This window comes from Ailuropoda melanoleuca, chromosome 11 (genome assembly GCF_002007445.2).
Source record: "Ailuropoda melanoleuca isolate Jingjing chromosome 11, ASM200744v2, whole genome shotgun sequence".
Taxonomy (NCBI): Eukaryota; Metazoa; Chordata; class Mammalia; order Carnivora; family Ursidae; genus Ailuropoda; species Ailuropoda melanoleuca.
The window spans coordinates 26,952,357-26,971,849 of NC_048228.1; positions in this window are offsets into that span (position 1 = coordinate 26,952,357).

Sequence of the window (19,493 nt, forward strand, 5' to 3'; positions counted from 1 at the left end):
TTGATCAAATTCAATATGTTCCATCTACTCTATACCACATAAAGTGATAATGAGCCTCACACATTATGAACCACAAGTAGAAAAAATAGCTTATTTTTGTTTGTCCTAAAATCAACATTTTGTTCTAGAATTCACTGATTTAATGAACAAGTTTTCTTTCCCCACCTACACCTTTAATTAGTTTTAAATTCCAAATATAGAAACTTTCAGCTTTTATTTTTTGACATTGAAGAATAGTTTTTAATCTTTTCATTCCTAGATACTGACACAGATTCTCTAACATCTTGGTTTAATGTTTTCTAGAACATCTATTGCTTCATTTTAATTTCTAAAGCTCGAATGAACAAAGAGAAAGGTTTCTAGGTGTTGTGAATCTTGGTTTGACTTATGGATTATACGTACATTTTTTTGTTGCCTATAATAATGGGATAACTGGATGATGGATATTAGGGAGGGCATGTGATGTAATGAGCACTGGGTATCTTATAAGATTGATGAATCACAGACCTGTACCTCTGAAACCAATAATACATTATATGTTAATTAATTGAATTTTTAAAAAAGTTATTTCTTCTATATATAAATTATAACAATTCAAAGAAAGGAAAAAAATAATGTGGCATTTGTTGTGGTTCTGAGCTAATATTTTTAAAAAACCAGGTGGGAATGAAAAAAAAAAACGCTTTCTTTTGAATAAGGAATGAAACTTCATAGTTCAATTACTTCAGTAGATTGTTTCTTTTCTTTAAATGTGTTACTTGAAACTTGCAGATCCAATGTGCCTCTGCCATATTTTGACCAGTCAACAGTCTTCTTTATCTCCCCGTCATTTATCATCGTCAACTTTGAAAGATACTACCCAGGAGCTGAGAATCTGGAGTTCATTCAACCCATTTTACCGCTTCTCTATTCCAAATAGAGTAAAATGCTTCAGAGACACAGTTTGTCTTAGAGTTCTTCTAACCCAGCCTCAGCTGAGAGATGTTAAATGAATCAGAGAAATAAAGTAATTTGGCCAAAGTGTCACAACTCTTCTATGGCAGGCTTGGGACACGAGCCATGTCTCCAGAAGCTTGGTTCACTATGCCGTGCCGATTATTTCAAGTCTGTTTATTCCGTCTTTCTAATTACACTTAAGTTAGTTTCATGACTTCTAATGAATAATTGCTTTCAATATCATTAAAATTCAGCTATATATTTTTTTCTTTTTAATTGGATTTTTTTAGAAACCAGACAACTCAAGAGACATAGTCTTTGGAGGCAGAAATATATTGAATCATGTTGGGGTTCTGCTAGTTACTAGCTCTATGATATATGTCTTGTCCAAGTCTCTGTTTCATTTTGTTTTGCTTTAATTTATATGTTGGGAAAATAAAATGTACTTATAAGATTATTGAAAAAAAATTGTATGAGATACATTAGACTGTCTACCTTAATTCTGGGCCATCGTGAGTCTTTAATAGATGTTAGTAATTTTATTATGATTGAGAAAATAAATGAAATAGACCAAAATCTGAATAGTAAAAATGACAAGGTGAAAAGAAATGAATATTTATTCTTTTTATGTAACTTTTCCAAATATTGTATAAAGTTATTATAATAGTGAATAATGAATAAGTAAATGCAATCAAATTGTAGGGAGAATGGGGAGGATATAATTAATTCTTCCAGTTTCTCAGAGTTCCCTGTGGTGACAGGGAGGTCTAGAAAACTAAAGTTTTATTTCTTGTCACTTTACATCACCCCCAATGACCATCTTTCAGACAAATTAGCAAATAATAAAAGCAGACTAAAACCACAGCGAGATGCCACTACATAGTTATTAACATGGCTAAAATTTCAAAAGGTTTCTGTTAAGTTTTTATGAGGATGTGGACCCACTAGAATTCTTTTAATTTTCTGGTGGGAATGTAAAATGGTCAAACCAATACAGTAAACAGTGTGGTAGGTTTTTTTCAAAAACAACATACACCCATTCCGCTTCTAGGTACTTCTCCAAGAAAGAGGAAAACACCTGCACCATCTCAATACTTGCACATACATGCTCATAACATTTTTATGTGTAACAGCCTAAAATCGTAAACAACACGGATGTCCACCTGCTAGTGAAAGGGTAAACGGGCTCTGATTCATGTACACAACGGAAAACTACTCAGCAATAAAAATGCACTATCGATCCTCACAGAACATGAGTAAAGGATTCAAATAATTGTGCTGGATGAAAGAAACATGACAACCCCTCTCCAAAAAGAGTACATACTGACTGATTCCATTTAGTGTGAAATCTAGAAAATATATGCAAAAATACAGTGACGTAAAGCAGAGCAGTTGTCATCTGAGGAATAGAAATGGGGGTAGGCAATGGAAGTATCAGGAAAATTCCAGAGGTGATAGATAATGTTCACCATGTTGATTGTAATGATGGTTTCACTGTTATGTACGCACAACCTATCAAATTGTATGCTCTATGTGCAGTTTGTTGTATATCAATTATACCTTAATGATGTTTTTCCTTTGAAAGATTACGCTACACAAGAATGTAGTCTTTTCTCTCAAGGATTTTGAGTCCCTTTCTTTATAAGTGACAGAAATTGAAGCATAGAGGGACAGTTAGAAAAACTACGTTTACAGGATTGTTTCCGATCTTTTATTTAAGAATTAAAAGTATTATTTCATTTTCATCTCTACGGTATCTAAGAAAGGTCAGATTTATTTTCCTCATTTTATAAAGATACTCATTCGGCAAATAAATGCAAGTGTCTCAGTATGTGATCCTCAGATTCTCACTCCCATTTCTGTATTAGACTGTGTCTAGCTTGGCCAATTAAATGTCCATACGAAGGGTAGTAAGGAGCCTATTTTGAGAGAATGCAGCCACTCCACAGATTTCCCATTAGCAAGAACTACACTATGAAAGAAAAACAATATCTGAAGCTAACTGGGAGAAAAAAAAAATCCTACCTCGGAGTGCACTAAGACATGAAAGAAACAAGGGCTTTACATTTTGCTAGAATGCAGGATGTAAATAATGTAAATGGTGCGATCACAGTTTTTAGCTTCCCATCTTCCCCATTTCTCCGTGCAAGAAGGTAAGAAGCAGTTACAGCTGTTTTCGACAATGGTCTGCACTCTTACACTTCTGCTAAAAGCCTACCCAAATATACTTCAAAGACTGAACAGTAAATATCCTCCTTTATCAAAATTAAGAAACCAGCATAAATTGAGGTGCGAGCAAGATTTCTTTACAATGAAAACCATAGGAATGAGCAGTTTTGCCGTGGTCGAATTTCATTCTAAATAAGTAAATTGCTATGAATCAAATTTCCATTCTACAGTGCAAATCTCAGCTTCCCATCTTTCTTTATAAAAACTGTCAAGTGTCAGGCAGGGAATTAGTATGTGAAGAGAAATATTTTATATAGGGCAGGTGTTTTGTGAATGTCTTTGACTGACAAGGATCTTGGTAAAACCTGGGCTGAAGAAATTAAACCCTACTGTTTGTTGTCATTTAAATTTGAGGGATGCTGGGAAGCTCCCCACCCTCAGAATATCTCTCCATTGGCCTGTCAAAATGCCTATAATTTCACCATTAGAAATTCACTCCTTTCAACCAGCTGAGGCCACGAGTGAGCAGAGGCACAGGAGAAGCAAATATATGGACGCATGCTCAGACCCGGCAATGTAGGAGATGCCTGAATGCTGGACAAAGGAAAACAATGCCATGCTATGAAGACTTCCAGCACTCAGAATTGTTTAGTTAGCCCATTTAGGATAAAGTGTTTGCCTGCTATCTTTTCGGACAAATAGTATGTCCATTATTACAACATTATCAGAGGTGATGAAATGGTACAAATTTAATTACTTAGTATTATTTTAACCTATTTCATTACAGGATAAAAAAGGATTTTTTTAGAACACAGAAATCAGTGATAGATTTTTAAAAAGCATTCAGTTTAACTGAGATTATTAAAAAATGACTGAGTTGACTACATTAGTGAGAATGTGTGTGTACGTGGACGTGTGAGAGAGGTGGGAATAATTTTAGTATCCATACAGTATTAAGGGATACTCTGAAGGGACTGTTATTATTATATCATAGTTTATGCCCATAGAGAGTCAACATTTTAATTATTCATAACTTAAGGCTCTTGAGTCGCATAACAGCAGCAAACATATACGGCAATTAATAAACAGCCAAAAGCCAATGTCTCCGTCTCTGGAGCTCTGCCTCTCAGGAATGAGGCAGAGAAAACAGAGTACAAAGAGGCCTGCCCAGGAAAGCAGTTCTAAAAGCCTAGCCTAAATCTCAGGTGTGTGTGCTGGGCCTTCTCTGGCCTTATCATCAGCCATCCTTCTGCCATGTAATTCCAATCAAATTCTGTGCAGGGGCATGTGCTGAATTATTGTTGCTTGCCTGCCTGTACTCTCCTGACATTTGCTGCTTTCGGGGCATTCTCATTTGCCTGTTCCTGCTGCTTGTCTATACGGATGCGGCTGTACCACACAGGTCAGTGACCAGACACCCACAATATAAAATGCTCATCTCATCGCATTCTATGTATTTTGCTATTGAGTAAAGGGAGAAGGTGTCCAATCTGCAATGAAACCATTCTATCTTCTATTCTTCAGACATACATTACACCTATGTAATGTTATCTGCCTAGGAAATACAAGTCTTCCCTCTTCCCTCACTACGTCTCTTTTGAAACTATTGCCTTCAATTACTTTTCATGCAGGGTTCACATTTGTTAAAATTGGAATAAACCCCAAAAGCTTTAAAAACAGGGAGAGACACTCATCAGGATGCATTTGTCAACCCTCCTGTTTTGTTTGGTTTTTGTTCTTTTCCTGTTCCGAGAGGGTAGCCTATTCAAACGCACACTTTGCTTCTGACAGCTCTGCGGTGATTGGGGGCAGCAGGAAATAGTACCTGACACGTAAACTCCACTGATTCAACTGTGCAATATTTATTCCACAGCCAACATAAATAAAAATAAAATATCTCCTTGAACATTTTGCTCCCACACTGCCTGGCTGCCTTGCCGGCAACTTTTCAGATCCTTCCGTTAGAAAACTTTTATTTCCTTTCCACCTTACCATAAATCATCTTCTCTGATCTGACTCTGATTGGACTATCCTTTGTTGAATAATAAAACATAGGTATTGCTTGGGAATGTATTTGAATATATTGTAGATAATGCAATAGTGATGGAATGAGTACAGTTTGATGAAGAAACTATTGGATTCATATAAGATGAAGACTTTCAAGGTAAAAAATAATTTTTCTGGCCCTAATTACCAATTCCCTGGGTCTTGCTGCTGCTGCACTAAGTTATTGCTCAGTGATTTGGACTTTTAGGTGATTGGGGTAAGCATGACCTTGATGAATCCAAACCAGTTATTAGAGTGGGACCCAAGTAATTCAGGAAACAAACAAACAAATGATCAGAGAAATCATCACTTGCAGTGGATTTTATAGCCTCAAGTGAGTCAAGTAAGAGCAAGGCTGGTTATCACCATAGCATGAAATGTAATGGAGATATGGAAATATGCAGAGGGAGAAGGGTGGGAGATCTCCATCACATTGAGAAAGCAAGTATGAAGTGGCAAGAAATCACTAGTTATGAATGGAAGAAGGCTCTATTGCAAGAAAATGCCACAGAAGACGAGTGATAGAAGATCAAGTGGCAGAGGGACAACCCGACTTGGCCATCTTTGATGAACTTCATTGAAATCTCTCCACATTCTGGGGCGCCTGGGTGGCACAGTGGTTAAGCGTCTGCCTTCGGCTCAGGGCGTGATCCCGGCATTATGGGATCGAGCCCCACATCAGGCTCCTCTGCTATGAGCCTGCTTCTTCCTCTCCCACTCCCCCTGCTTGTGTTCCCTCTCTCGCTGGCTGTCTCTATCTCTGTCGAATAAATAAATAAAATCTTTAAAAAAAAAAAAAAAAGAAATCTCTCCACATTCAGTAACACTGGAGAACTTGATTTAATCCACCACTCACTTCATATGGGTTTGGGTTACTTAGTAGTAGTTTTCAAACTTTTTTAGTCTAATACCATTAAAATAATTTCCTTGAGAATTCCCTTACAAATGTTTAAGCTGACATGCAATTGTTTTTCGTAACTTACTTGTGGAACATGATATAATCTATGTGTGTTATAAATATTGACATTTTAAATTCATTTATACTATTTTATTTATTTATTTATTTTTAAGTTTTATTTATTTGAGAGAATAAGGAGACAGAGAGAGGGAGAGGGAGAAGCAGACTCCCCACTGAGCAGGGAGCCCCACATGGGGCTTGATCCCAGGTGATCCCAGGACCCTGGGATCATGACCTCAGCCGAGGAGACGCTTAACCGACTGAGCCACCCAGGTGCCCCTATACTATTTTTTAAATATATACAACTGAATATAAAGGCCATCGCATTTAATTTGATACCTCAGTCTATTAAAACTACATTATAGTAAAAGATATTATAGTCAAAATTTGTATTTTTCATATTTGTGTATTTCTATTCTGATTTTCCCACATAATTTTATCCTAGCATAATATATTTTTAAGTGATAAACATATTAATCACAGATCATACATCTCTGCAGTTTATAGCTGTGTATGTGTGTTTGTAAGTCTCTAAATTTTAAAAATGTCTGCAGGATTAAAATCATTGTGGTTATTCTATTAAACAATTGATCAAAAATATATAATCAATTTTGATAATTATTAAAAGTAAAATTCATTGGAAATGTATCTCAACATGATATTGTACTTTTAAAAATTGTTTTATTTATACTCAAGTGAATATATATGGTACAATGAAGTAATGTTCAGCATGAGTTCTATATTATCTGTTTTCATGGATTTGACACTTGCAAATACTTTTATAAGATGTGGATGGAAATGGAAGCTTTTACTTATTCAATAACACATTATTTTTACTTCCTCTTAGTTATATACCTAAAATCATATAGTGGCATATCATAAAAAATTATTTTTATTGGTCTGAAAGCTCTTTCAGGTTGACCAAAAGCAAAGAATTAAAAGCTGCCTAAATGGCAAAATGATGTGTTAGTCACCAGGGTTATTTAGTTTCTGTCTCTGAAAAGTGTGTCTAAAATCCTTTCAGGAGATTCAGCAATGATTATTGACGATGCTTGCTACTGTTTCAGTTAGAGACCTCTTATTTAGAGCAGTACGATCAGAAAGGGCTCAGAAAATGGAAATAATACAAATTCTACTCTACCTTCGCCGATGCAGTTTTTAGACAAACTGCATTTACCTTACCAACTGTTTTAAATTTGTCTGCATCAAACTCTTGAACTATGTATTTAACTCAACTTATGGGATACAAATTGATTAGTAAAGCCAATTCTTATCATAAATACAATCAACCAAATGAGATTTATGTTCTGACAGAAAGAGTCTAATTTTGTTTTCAATTCAAATGATTATTCTTAATATGCATTATTGTGACTACCATCTACATTCTGAATTAAATTCTTACACAGACAGGTAGATAAGGCACAAAATCACAAAATGACTTTGTTGCCTAATTAAAACAAGGTGTTGCCTCCTCTAGCATTTCTTGGTGATGTGTTCTTTGCTTCATTCCTTTGGGACCCTTCCAGAGATGATGCATTCTTTGATAGAGACAGGAAATAGAGTCTTCAAGCAGACTCCCAGCTGAGTGCAACACCCAACATGGGGTTCGATCTCACGACCCATGTGTCATGACCTGAGCCGCAATCACGAGTTGGATGCCTAACCAGCTGAGCCACCCAGGTGCACCTTTTTAAAAATTTTTAATTAATTAATTAATTGAGAGTGAGAGAGAACACACACATGTATGAGCAGGAGGGAGAAGGACAGAAGGTGAGAGAGAGAGAATCTTAAGCAGGTTCCATGACCAGCACAGAGCTTGGTGTGGGGATCAGTCTCATGACCCTGAGATCATGACCTGAGCCAAAAACAAGAGCGGGACGCTTAACCGACCGTGCCACCCAGGCACCCCACTATTGTCTTTTTAGTCTGCATTTTATTTCTCCTCTGATCTTTTTTATTTGCTATGTTTTGATATGTATTCCCTTTTTCTCAAGATTTGTCTCAAGATATTTTTTATTTCTCTCTTGATTTCTTTCTTTTTTCCCCCCCATTGGTTTTTCAGGAGCATGTTGTTTAATCTTCAGATATTTGTGTATTTTATAATATTCTTCTTGTATTTGATTTCTAGCTTCATACTATTGTGGTCAGAAAAGATACTTGACATGATTTGAATCTTCTTAAATTTATTAAGACTTGTTTAGTAGCCTGATACATTATCTATTCCTGGAGAATGCTCCATGCGCACTTGCGAAAAATGTGTATTCCGCAGCTGTTAGATGGAATCTTTCAAAAATGTAGATGTTAGGTGGTGCCGGGGGGGCTTAGTTGGTTAAGCGTCTGACTCTTGTTATAATCTCAGGGTCATGAGAAAGAGCCTTGCATTGGGCTCCTGGCTCAGCATGGAATCAGCTTGTCCTCTCCCTCTACTCCACTCCCTGCTTGTATTCTTTCTCTTTCTAAAATAAATTAATTAATTAAAAAAATCTTTTTTCAAAAAGGAGAAAATAAAATGTAAATGCTAGATGTGACTTCTGATTATCTCCATTTGAGAGATTATGGATGCATTTATAGTTGTATATGTGATAATGGACATATTTTGAATTATGTATGAGAAATGTGTATGTAGGTTGAACAACAAAGAGATGAAATACAGTGTGGAGTAATTATAACTGTGCAACTTACCTACCAAAATATGTCCTTAGCAGTCATGTTTTTACTGGTCCATAAGACAAAAAGTGGATAGTTCACATATATTGGTAAAATTAAATTTCTCCCTCTTTCTCAGTCTGTCTCCCCTTGGCATGTGCTCCCCAATTCCGGGAATTTAAGCTGAGACACAGGAGATACGAGCTTGTTAATGAAGTGAATATTGGAGACAAGAGATAAGTTCCATTTATTCCTTCTGCTAATATCATCGATACTTCTGTTTCTGGTCTTCACTGTGCTTTAATTGTTCACCTGTTCTGTGAACTCTGTGAACTATGATCCCTGCATCCTTCCACTTTCAATAAGTTGCCCTTCACGTTTAGGCCAACCCCAACTGGCATCTGAAATGTGCAAGACGATTAAGACGTATTTTTGCTTCTGGTGTTGCTTGTGTTTTGAGGTTTAAGATATTAGATAAATTAATCCTGAGATTGCAATAACCACGTCCTGAACTCTTATGGATTAGTTTTATATAATACCAGTCTATGATTGGAATATAACTATTTATCTCCCTTGTTGAGACAACTATTTTTATGTATGGGAAGGGGACAGTAGTCAAAGAAAGAAAGTAGTATATGAAAAAATCTCCTGCAGGGATGTCTGTAATTGTTTTCAGGCATTTATATCTGTTTCATCAATGGTGTCTTATGTATGCATTTCAGTCATAAACTTTCAAGGGCAAAAGCTAAGTTTCTTCTGGGATGACACAATCCTTCAGCAGCCATGCTCTTTAAATGAGGGAAACTTTCTTTTCTTTTCTTTCATTATCTTTTCTTTTACTTTTAATTTTGTTTCCGCTGCTTAGCTATCCCACCACTATAGGGAAGGATACAAATCATGAACACTTTTCTCCTGGATCCTCTTTTTGGAAGGATAATGTGTACAAACAGAAGTTTGTATGGGGCCCCGGGGTGGCTCAGTGGTTAAGCATCTGCCTTCGGCTTAGGGCATGATACCAGAGTCCTGGGATCAAGCCCCACATCAGACTCCTCCGCTGTGAGCCTGCTTCTTCCTTTCCCATTCCCCCTGCCTGTGTTCCCTCTCTTGCTGGCTGTCTCTCTCTCTGTCAAATAAATAAATAAATAATTTTTAAAAAATTTTTAAAAAAGGAGTTTGTACAAAAATTCTTAATAGCACTGGCCAACCTTCCTCTTACACTTTCCCCCTTCTTCCCTATTATAAAAATTATTTCCATTGTCTGCTTCCTACTTATTTTCTGGTAATAACATAAACATGCACAATATGCACACTCAGGAAATTTAGAAGTCACAAAAAATAGGAGAAAAATACAAATTAGCCATTTTCCACCATCTAGAAATAATTATTTTTAGTATTTCTGATGTATTTCCTTTCTGTGCATATTTGAATATGCTTATATACTTAGAAATTTGAGATTACAACATACACACTGACTTATAATACCTGCTTTTGTTTATAATATATTATAATATCTTCATGACATTACATGCTAAATAAATCATTAATTAATCTCATATTTTGGGACATTTTAATACACAGAGTAGTTTAAATTTCAATTATGCCTGGACTTCCATCCAGACTAGATAGTGTATACCTGCTTCTTCCTGTTCTTCACCTCTAAGCACAAATACATACCCTGAAAATACCTCCAGAGGGATTTCAACTTGAATGAGAGTGGATTTTCATCTAAAACCATGGAAGCTGAAAGAGTTGCCAGACAGACCATATCCTGGGACACGAAAAATAACTCAACAATTTTAAAATAATTGAAACTTTAAAGAGTGTGTTATCTGACCATAATGAAATCAAATTAGAAATCAATAGCAGAGAGACAACAGGACAGTTTCAAAACATGTGGAAATTAGGTAACACACCTCTAAATAATCCATTGATCAAAACAAGTCTCAAATAAAATAAATACATATATTGCATTAAATGAAAATGAAAACACAACTCTCTAAATATGTGATGCAGCCAAGATAGTGCTGAGAAGGAAATTTATAGCACCAAAGGCTTATATGGGCAAAGAGAGGTTTTAGATCAATAATCAAAGTTTTTATCTCAAAAAAAAAAAAAAGAAGAAAAAGAAAACAGCTAGAAAAATAGCAGCAAAATAAAGCTAGAATTAGCAAAATTAAAGAAATAATAAGAACAAGTCCAGAAAGGAATAAAATTGAAAGCATAAAATAGACAAAAAGCTGGCTCTTGGGGAAAAATTAATAAAACTGATAAAATTCTAATAAAATTCTACAAAGACAGAAACAAAAAGAAGATACAAAACACCAATATTGACAATAGGAAGTATCACTTCAGACCCTGCAACCATTAAAAAAAGAATAAGGGACTATTATAAACAAATTTACATTCAAACCCTTGTCAACTTAAAATAAATAGACTAGTCCTTTAAAAACCAAAAGCTACCAAAACTCAATTCAAATGAAAAAATAGTCTGAATAAACAGAAAATTATTAGAGAAATTAAATTCATAATTTAAAACCTTTGAAAAAGAAGTCTGCAGGCCCAGATGATTCTATTGGAGAATTCCACCAAACATACAAAGAAGATTCACATCAATTTTACATTATCACTTCCAGAAAATGAAGGAATACTTTCCAATTCATTTTATAAGTTCATTATTATTCTGATACCAAAACTGAAATAAAAAAGAGTACAATAAAAAGATAACTACAGACCATTATATCCCATGATCTTTGACAACAAATCCCCCAACATATTAGTAAACTGAATTCAATAATACATAAAAAGAATTAGCTGTTTCTATATGGAAGAAGCTTGGAAGTTGCCACTCTATCGTAAAACAAATTAAAAGCTAAACAGACTTAAAACCAATTATTCTTGGATCCCCCTACATAGAGGAAAGACACAGGACAAATGATTACTTCAAAGACTGGAGACAGGCAAATAAAGGAGTCATAGGTTATCAGAGCAGAGACTTACTAGGGAAAACCACCAAGGGAGCCAGAGTCAAGGAAACCTGAACTATAACTGAAGAACTGCTAATGACAAAGTGTAGACAACTCTGAAAGTTAAAAACTCCGGGGAACCCAGCCATAAGGAGAGTCCCACAATGTATGTGTGAGATTTACATCCAGAAGCTTAAACAGGTTTCCACGGTAAATACTGGAGAAAAATCCTCTTCTAGCAGGAGGTGGTGAAAAGAAACCATTTTGAAATGTGCCAGGGCATTCTGTTATAAACAAGGCCTGTCCTCAAGGGAAAATGGTTAAACAGAGCCTAGCCTGCTGGGTTATTATCAGAGCCAAATTGGCATACAGGAAGGGAAATACCTAACTGCATCCCACTCAAGCCATCCTGTACCACATAAGTGGGGGGAAAATGAGGAACACTTTTGAAGTTTATAGTCTAGACACATAGGCTCACTAAAAGACTAAGACTTAATCACAGGATTATAAAATGCTTTCCTTACCCTCACACCTCACACCACATGACTAAAGATCTATGTGCAAGCATTCCTTTTAACCAGTGAATCATGTTTCATTATCAACAAAAAATTACAAAACATAATAAAATACACAGTTTGAAAGGACAGAGGAAGCATCAGAACCAGACATGGAAGAAATGTTGGAGTTATCCAACCAGGAATGTACAACAATTTTATTAATAAGCTAAGGGGTCTAATGGATAAAATAGACAGTATGCAAGAGCAGATGGGGAATGTAATCCTAAGAAAGCAAAAATAAATGCCAGAGATCAAAAAAGAAAAAATGTAACAGAAATGAAGAATACCTTTGATGAGTTTATTAGTAGACTAGATATGGACAAGAAAAGAATCTCTGAGCTAGAGACCATATCAATAGAATCTTCAAAAACTGAAAAGCAAAGAGAACAAAGATGAAGAAACACAGAACAGGATATCCAAGGACTGTGGGACAACTACAAAAGGTGTATCATATGCATAAGTATACCAAGAGAAGGAGAAGAAAGACAAAAATGACAGAATTTTCTCAAGTTAATGTCAGACACCCAACCACAGATCCAGGAAGCTTGAGAATACCTAGCAGGAAAAAAATAAAAAACAAAAAACTACCCTCAGCATAACATTTTAGAACTACAGAAAAACAAAAATAAAAAATCCCGGAAGAAGTCGGGCAGGGTTACCTATAGAGAAACAAAGAAATAGTTATATCTGACTTCTCAGAAATCATGCAAGAGAGTAGAATGAAAATTTTAAGGTGTTGAGAAAAAATAAACCCACCAAACTAGAATTCTATACTCTGTGAAATTATCATTCAAAAGTGAAGGAGAAATAAAGACTTCATCAGACAAAAATTGAAAGAATTTTTGCCAATAGATGTGCCTTGCAGAAAATGTTAAAAGATCTTTTGGGAAAAGGAAAATAATATAGAACAAAAACTTAGGTCTACATAAATTGCCGGGAATGGCCAGCAATCCCTGTACAGACAGATCAAAGATTACTCCAAACTTTGTCGTGAAAGAGAGAAGGTAAGGGGGTCAAGGCTCAGAGGCAAAGACCCTTTGCTCTTCTTTGCTCCCGCTTTTATTAGTACTTCAGGATAATCACAAATCCTTATCACTGTTTCTCAAGCACATGATGTATGACAAGGGGTCTTACTGAAACTGGGAGAATTTGTTTACTGGAAATGTTCCTATTCTACAAGTTCTGCTGAACATAGCCTAAGGGATAGTGCCTACTTCTTAGATCACCGGGCGGCCTTTTGGGCTAAGAAAGTTTCGGGAAGGCAACTCCCTGGGGCATTCCAACTGCAGTGTGGTGACACAGACAGGTCTCGTCATTCCAAAGGCCTGCACCCTTCTCAGAAACCTTCCCTGTCCATGGTGCCCTCTGTGTTACATTTTAGCAAGCCAGGTATTATGGCTGATTTCATGCTCTACATTAATCCCAACATTCGAGCAGAAATCAATGACAATGAAAAAAGAAAATCAATAGGAAACAATGAAACCAAAACTGGTTCTTTGAAAAGATCGATAAAATCAATCAGCTCTAGCCAGACTAAAAAGAGAGAGGACACAAATTACTAATATCAGAAATGAAAGAGTATACATCACTACAGACCCCATGGACATTAAAAGGATAATAAAGGCATACTGTAAATAAGCTATGTCCACAAATTGGATAGCTTAGATAAAATGGACTATGTCCTTGAAAGACAATCTGACAAAATTTATGCAAGAAGAACCAATCTGAATAGGCCTCTATCTATTAAAGAAATCCAATCAATAATTAATAACCTTTCAAAATGGAAAATAGATGGGTTCACTGGTGAATTCTACCGAGCATTTAAGTAAGAAATTATACCAATCGTCTACAGTATGTTTTAGAGGATAGAAGCAGAGGGAATATATTTTAACTCATATGAGCTAGCATTACCCGAATATCAATACCAGACAAATTTCAGGAAAACTACAGCCCAATATCTATCAACAAACAATGATTTTAAAATCCTTAGTAAAATATTAGCAAATTGAATCCAACAACTTATAAAAAGAATTATACACCCAACTACATGGAATTTATCCCATATACGTAAGGCTGGTTAAACATTCTAAAATCAATTAATGTAAGCCTTCACATAAATAGGTTAAAAAAAAAGGTAAATCACGTGATCTTACCAATAAATGCTATAAACTCATCTGACAAAATCCAACACCCATTCACAATAAAAACTCTCAGTAAACTAGGAATAGAGAGGAACATTCTCAGCTTGTTAAAGAATATCTACAAAACCTGTAGTTAACATCATAATGGTGGAAAACATTCTCCCTAAGAATGTCTCCAGGTACAAGGCGAGGATGTCTCTCTCACCACTTTTTAAAAACATTTTCTTGGAAATTCCAGCTAATGCAATAAGGCAAGAAAAGGAAATACAAGGTATACAGCACAGAAAATATAAAACTGCCCCTGTTCACAGATAACATGATCATCAACATGTAGAAAGTCTGAAAGACCTGACAAAAAAACTCTTGGATCTAACAAGCAATTATAGTGAGTTTGAAGAATATGTTAAAATACAAAAATTAATTACTTTCCTATATGCTAGCAATGAAGGAGTGGAATTTGAAATTAAAGAGTATTATGCAGTGTGATTCATTAAGATTTTTCCTAGTTACCCAATATTTAAAAATCAATGTAATTCTTCATAACAACAAGCTAAAGATGAAAAATTGGATGATCATAAAAAATGTTTGACAAAATGCAACATAGTTATGATAAAAAGCTCACCCAGTTAGGAATAGACAGGAATGACCTAGACTAATTTATTTAATATACCCTGCAGCTAAGTTCACACTTAATGATGAAAGACTGCATGTGTTTCTGTAAGATTGGGAACAAGGCAAGGATGTCCTCTGTCACCACTCAATATAGTGCTAGAAGTCCTAGCCAGTGCAATAAGGGAGTAAAAAGATATAAAAGCACATAGATTAAAAAGCAAGAAATAAAACTGTTGCTTTTTGCAGATGACATGATTGTCTACACAGAAAATTTCAAGGAACCTAAACAAAAAAATCCAAAACTTCTAAAACTGATGAGTGAGTGAGTTCAGCAAGGTCAAAGGATACAATACCAACTGGTGAAGTAACCTATGTATCTAAATATTAACAATGAACATATGGATACTGAAGTTAAAAACACCGTAACCTTTAACTAAACTTCACACTTTCTATAAAATTAACTCACAATGAATCATAGACTTAAATGAAAATGTAATACTATACAACTTTTAGAAAAACACATGAGAGATTGTAGTATCTAGGACTAGACTCTTTAAAGATCCATGTAAAGGAAATGAAAAGACAAGCTTCAGACTTGGAGAATATATTTGCAAATCATGTGTGGTAGGTTGAATAATCTCCCCCACAAAGATATCTTTGTCCTAATCCCAGGAACCTGTGAATGTTACCTATATGACAAAGGAGACTTTGCAGATGTGATGGGGAAATGATCCTGCATTATGAGGAGGGGAATTATGAAGACCAATGTTATCAAAGGTTCTTATAAGAGAGACTCAAGAGGATTAGACAGGGGCAAGGCACTGTGATGGTGGAAGTAGACGGTGTGGTGATACAGTTACAACGCAAGGAATGCAGGGAACTCTGGAAGGTGCAAGAGGCAAGGAATAGATGTCCTTCCATAGACTCCGGAAGGAACCATCCTTACAGATACCTTGGATATAGCCTCTTAAGACTCATTTTGGACTTCTGACCTTCCAAAATGTAAGAAGATAAATTTATATTAAGTAACTAATTTAATGGTAACTTGGTACAGCAGCAAGAGGAAGCTAATTCACTAGACATTTGACCAAAAAAAAAAAAAAAAAAAACTATCAAGATTATGTAAAGAAATCTCAATACTTAATAGTAAAAATAATCCAACTAGAAAATGGGCAAAAGGCATAAAGAGACATTACACTGAAGAGAATATACAAATGTCAAATAAGCATATAAAAAGACAGTGAACAGCATTAGCCTATCAGGGAAACAGAAATTAATAGCACAATGAGATATCAGTATACATTTATCCGAATGACTTATATATTTTTTTAAAAAGTTACCACACCGAATGTTGGCAAGCATGTACAGATAATAGGTAACTCATACATTGCTGATGGAAATGCAAAACTTACACTCTAGAAAAAATTTTGGCAGTTTCTATAGAAGTAAATATGCAGTTACAAAATGACCTAGCAACTGCACCCTTGGGCATTTATCCCAGAGGAATAAAAACTTGTGAATACACAAAGACCTGTACATGAATGTTTATAGCAGCTTTATTTGTAATAACCAAAAGCTATAATCAGTCCAGATTTCCTTCAACAGATGAAAGGCTATACAAATTTTAGTGCATACATAGCATGGAATACTACCTAGCAATAAAAAGAAATAAACTATTGATATATGCCACAATTTGGAAGCATCTCCAAGGAATTAGCTGAGTGAGGAAAAAAAAATCTTGAAAGGTTATATATACTGAATAATTCAGTATATAATTTTTGAAAAGACTAAAGAAATGGTTTAGAAATGGTTGCAGAGGTTAGAGAGGGCTGGGGAAGTTGGATGTGATTATAAAAAATGGTATACCAGGGATCCTTGTGATGATGGAATTTTTCAGTATTTTGACTGTCTTGGTAGATATACAATGCTAGATATGATAAATTTCATAGAACTAAACACACACACACACCCAAATAAGATCATTGGATTGTGTCAGTGCCAATACCCTGGTTGTTGTACTATGGTTTTTCAAAATGTTAACATTGGAAGAGCTGGGTAAGTATACACGTACATGGAATATCTCTATAATATTTCTTTCAACTACATGTGAATCTACAATTATTTCAATAAAATTTCAATTAAAAAATGCAACTGTGAAAGTGATAATGAACTCAAGTGAACATCTTTTATTTATTTCTCCTTTGAGAACTACAGTCCATAATGAATACAGATTCTAATTCCAAGATTTTGAGAAATACAATTTCTTCTGTGGTTTTAATTCTTTTTTTGTGTTTATATATTTTACATTATTGTGAAAGAATTTTGTTGGACAAAACTTTGTTGATAATTAGTATCTCATTTCTGTAGGACAGAAAACAAACATGTTGGTAGGGAACAAATTGGTGTGCAATTTTTAGGTGGCAGTGCCTTACGCTGGGACTCAATCCTATTTCTGTTTTAAATCATTTATTTTTTCCTATATTGATCAGATATCTTAAGGACAAACCATGCTTCAGATCATTTTTATATCCCATGATGCTTGGCATAATGCCATCTTTGAACACAGTGAATTGTTAAATATATATTTACTGACTCTTGTTCCTAATTAACCAATCATATAAGCCGTATGGCCATAAAAATACAGTGCAGAAATGAAAACATAAATATGCATCCTTTATAGAACACTTCATAACTGGCTGTCTCAAATTTTCAGTCATAAATAGAAACTTCATTTAGAGTTTACATAGTATAGTAAGATAGAATGGAGCAAAGACCTTTCGGAAGAAGTAACATGAGTTGGACCATGGCAACATGTCAGTGACCCCCAAATATACAATCTGAAACTCAGAAATGAACTAAAATAAGCAACATCCCTTACAATGGGATACAATGTTTTTGAAGAACTCCATCCCTTCTTTTTCACTATAGACTATTGTACTCAGATTCATCTCTAAGATTATTATAAAAAAGTTTTGCCTAAGGCTTCAAGAAACATGGCACAGTAAATATACCCCCACAGACACCGTCCTCCTGATCTGTTGACCTAAAAAGACCCACTTTAGTGGCGTTTTGGTGACTAAAATAGAAATAAACTCGGTAATTCAATGTATAACATACGTTTATTTTCTGATTTGAATTGTTTGAACAAATAAAACACTGTGAAAATCAATCTATATAAATGTGTATACTAGGTTCCACATTAAAAAAAAAAAAAGGATGTTACATTGGTTTGCCATTTGGCTGCCACACATAGAGGGTAGGAAGAGATGGAAGAAGCAGGCCACCTGAGATCGAAGGTGGCAACTTTAGTATACAAGGGAACTTACCTACGAGGCTTGTTCCTGGTGGCAGCGAGATGAGGAGATGAGGAGATCTCCACATTTGCCAGCCAGCATCTTAACATTTTATATGAAGGCCTTAACAGAATTCGGTCATGCATACCATTCAGAATGGTCTCCAAAACACACTGTCCTCTCAAGGGTGCATCCTTGAAAATGGTTCCCATTGTGGGAATGGCAGGTTGTAAGGCCAGAGGGGCGAAGAGACTTTGATTGCCCAGGCCCAGCTCCAGGGTCACCTGGTTGTTCCATCCTCTTAACGACCTCCTCCAACAATGTATTTGACCTAGAGTCCTAGAAACAACAGATGAGTAACAGGTGATGGGCAGTCCTGATTTCCTTTAAAATTTTTATCTTGGTGATGGTTTATCTTGCTTACAAATTCATGATTGTGAACACATTCTTTCCTTTTTGTCTCTTTTACACGTGCACTCCCAAACAGAAGATATTTATTTCTATACATGGACACTATATATTGCTCAGGATGTGAAAGCAAGTCAACTGATAAAAAAGATCCAGAAGACAGAGAAAAGTAAATATGACAAATTGGGGGGGGGGGACACTGGTGCCAACCTGAGGAACACATCTTTGTATGAAGATATAGAGATCTCAAGGATTTTTTGCATCTTAGGATAGACTTAATTGCTAAGCAAAATTTATCCTCTTTTACGCTGTTTACTTACAGGCAGCAAGACAGGAAGAAACTTTACTACAAAAGAACTGCAGAATTACTCAGCAAGCCTATTTTCAAATCTATGGAATGATTGTTAACACAGTTAATAAAACTATCTTTTCATAAGAAAAAATATTAGAATCAAGGAAACTAATAAATATAACATCAATTGTGAACTGATTTCTTTGATTCTAAATTTTGATATTATATTAGTTTCCTAAATTTTGAAGGCCATTTCATATTGACCCTGAGAACATGCGGTCTATGTAACAAAACATGCAAAAGAGTATTAGTTCTCTCAAGTTGGTTTCATAACTGAAAGCTAAAGGAATTAAAGTTTCAGTGACTGCCTTTCCTTGAGAAGAGCAAATGCTTAGTAATTTTAGTAATAGAGAGTATTATTTAAAAAGATGAAAATGATGTGTGGTTATTCAAGTAACATTGTGAGAAAAGT